Below are 3,781 nucleotides of genomic sequence, written 5' to 3'. Positions count from 1 at the left end.
AAAACTGTACCACAAAAACAACCTAACTGGCCCTCACCTGAAAAAAAATATCTTTTTTTTTTTATGTTTGCTTAATATTTCAGTGCTACAGTACCACAGCACTGTACTCTATGGTGCTAATGGTGCAGGAAGGCCTTGTCTACCTTCACCATAAGCCACTGTACCATGTGTCACTGTACCTTAAATCTGTACCACAAAAACAACCTAACTGGCCCTCACCTGAAAAAAAATATCTTTTTTTTTTAACCTAACCTAACCTAACCTAACCTTACCTAACCTAACATAACCTAACCTAACCTGACCTGACCTGACCTAACCTAACCTAACCTAACCTAACCTGACTTAACCTAACCTAACCTAACCTAACCTGACCTGACCTAACCTAACCTAACCTAACCTAACCTAACCTAACCTAACCTGACTGACTGACTGACTGACTGACTGACTGACTGACTGACTGAGTGACTGATTGATTGGCTAGTTGGTTGAATGGCTAGCTGGCTGGTTGAATGGCTGACTGACTGGCTGACTGACTAACTGACTGACTGACTGACTGACTGACTGACTAGCTGAGTGACTGATTGATTGTCTGGTTGGTTGAATGCCTAGCTTGCTGGTTGAATGGCTGACTGACTGACTGACTGACTGACTGACTGACTGACTGACTGACTGACTGACTGACTAGCTGAGTGACTGATTGATTGGCTGGTTGGTTGAATGGCTAGCTGGCTGGTTGAATGGCTAACTGACTGACTGACTGACTGACTGACTGACTAACTGACTAGCTGAGTGACTGATTGATTGGCTGGTTGGTTGAATGGCTAGCTGGCTGGTTGAATGGCTGACTGACTGACTGACTGACTGACTGACTGACTGACTAGCTGAGTGACTGATTGATTGGCTAGTTGGTTGAATGGCTAGCTGGCTGGTTGAATGGCTGACTGACTGGCTGACTGACTGACTGACTGACTGACTGACTGACTGACTGACTGACTGACTGACTAGCTGAGTGACTGATTGATTGGCTGGTTGGTTGAATGGCTAGCTGGCTGGTTGAATGGCTGACTGACTGACTGACTGACTGACTGACTGACTGACTGAGGCAGAGAGACAGGTAGGTGTTGGCAGGGTTGGTTTGGTTTGGAGTGTTGAGGTTTTATGATATTGTAGAGACAGAGAGGTTCAAAGCTTAATTAGACTTGTATCTTTGAGCCATGAGTCAGTAGAGAGGGGGAAACAGGCAGACAGGCAGAGAGACAGGAAAAACAGGGAGGAAGAAAAGCTATTTGCACTGTACCTATAGGTCAGTATGGTGTAGAGTTGTATACTTGAATCAAGAGTAAATATAGAGGCAGATACGAAGGCGGGCAAGCTGAGAGAGAGGGAAAGAAAGGGTCTGAATGAAAGGGAGGAGTCAGGCCTGCAGAAGGGGAGCTTTTGGTATTGTTTACTGATTAGTGTGATAAAGTGTTGTGTTGTGTTGTGAGGTGCAGAGAAAGAGAGAGAGGCTTGTGTGGTGATATTTCATGTTGATGTACAGCAATATGAAATAGTTCTCAGGAGAGAGAGAAAGAGATAGAAATTAGTGACACACACACACACACACACACACACACACACACACACACACACACACAGTAATACTCTATAGAAACCTATTTCTTTCCTAATTTGTCTATCTCCATCTTGTTTTTCATTGTAAGTCATTAATGTTTATCTTGTATTGTCTTGGCATTATTAAAACATGAGGTATATTATTATTAGTGGTTGTAGTTTTGTATCACAACATTAACTTATATTAGTTTTGCCTGAAAATCTCTCGTTTTCTAACATTCTCCCATCCTGCAGGCCTGAGTCCAGACCGAGACACAGAGAAATGTAAACAAACGCACCAGTCAGACTTGATATAGGAGTGAATTTGTTGCTTTTTAAAGCGGCAGTCGGTCTCTACATGTGTGAGGTGGCGAGGGGTGTCGCCAGGGGGCGGCTAGTAGCGTCTGCCACCAGGGAAATATGTAAAAACATAAAAAAGACGCTTCTCAAGAAAGGTAAGGCCGGTTGCAGCTTTTATTTTTTCTTTATTTCTTTCCATCAGGTTAGGTTTATATTAATTCAGTTAGTTAGGTTTGGTTAAGTCTCTCTCTCTCTCTCTCTCTCTCTCTCTCTCTCTCTCTCTCTCTCTCTCTCTCTCTCTCTGTGGTGCTAATGGTGCAGGAAGGCCTTGTCTACCTGCACCATAAGCCACTATACCATGCGTCACTGTACATTTAAACTGTACCCCAAAAACTTAACCTAACTGGCCCTCACTTAAAAAAAAATATATCGTTTTTTTTTCGTGTTCTTAATATTTCAGTGCTACAATACCACATCACTGTACCCTATGATGCTAATGGTGCAGGAAGGCCTTGTCTACCTTCACCATAAGCGACTGTACCATGCGTCACTGTACCTTAAAACTGTACCACAAAAACAACCTAACTGGCCCTCACCTGAAAAAAAATATCTTTTTTTTTTTTGTGTTTGCTTAATATTTCAGTGCTACAGTACCACAGCACTGTACTCTATGGTGCTAATGGTGCAGGAAGGCCTTGTCTACCTTCACCATAAGCCACTGTACCATGTGTCACTGTACCTTAAATCTGTACCACAAAAACAACCTAACTGGCCCTCACCTGAAAAAAAATATCTTTTTTTTTTTAACCTAACCTAACCTAACCTAACCTTACCTAACCTAACCTAACCTAACCTAACCTGACCTGACCTGACCTAACCTAACCTAACCTAACCTAACCTGACCTAACCTAACCTAACCTAACCTAACCTGACCTGACCTAACCTAACCTAACCTAACCTAACCTAACCTAACCTAACCTGACTGACTGACTGACTGACTGACTGACTGACTGACTGACTGACTGACTGACTGAGTGACTGATTGATTGGCTAGTTGGTTGAATGGCTAGCTGGCTGGTTGAATGGCTGACTGACTGGCTGACTGACTGACTGACTGACTGACTGACTGACTGACTAGCTGAGTGACTGATTGATTGGCTGGTTGGTTGAATGCCTAGCTGGCTGGTTGAATGGCTGACTGACTGACTGACTGACTGACTGACTGACTGACTGACTAGCTGAGTGACTGATTGATTGGCTGGTTGGTTGAATGGCTAGCTGGCTGGTTGAATGGCTAACTGACTGACTGACTGACTGACTGACTGACTGACTGACTGACTGACTGAGTGACTGATTGATTGGCTGGTTGGTTGAATGGCTAGCTGGCTGGTTGAATGGCTGACTGACTGACTGACTGACTGACTGACTGACTGACTGACTGACTGACTGACTAACTGACTAGCTGAGTGACTGATTGATTGGCTGGTTGGTTGAATGGCTAGCTGGCTGGTTGAATGGCTGACTGACTGACTGACTGACTGACTGACTGACTGACTGACTGACTGACTAGCTGAGTGACTGATTGATTGGCTAGTTGGTTGAATGGCTAGCTGGCTGGTTGAATGGCTGACTGACTGGCTGACTGACTGACTGACTGACTGACTGACTGACTGACTGACTGACTGACTGACTGACTAGCTGAGTGACTGATTGATTGGCTGGTTGGTTGAATGGCTAGCTGGCTGGTTGAATGGCTGACTGACTGACTGACTGACTGACTGACTGACTGACTGAGGCAGAGAGACAGGTAGGTGTTGGCAGGGTTGGTTTGGTTTGGAGTGTTGAGGTTTTATGATATTGTAGAGACAGAGAGGTTCAAAGCTTAATT

The sequence above is a fragment of the Scylla paramamosain genome, chromosome 5 (assembly GCF_035594125.1).
Source record: "Scylla paramamosain isolate STU-SP2022 chromosome 5, ASM3559412v1, whole genome shotgun sequence".
Classification (NCBI taxonomy): domain Eukaryota; kingdom Metazoa; phylum Arthropoda; class Malacostraca; order Decapoda; family Portunidae; genus Scylla; species Scylla paramamosain.
The sequence above is the reverse complement of the archived record's forward strand: the minus strand, read 5'-3'. Positions refer to the sequence as shown.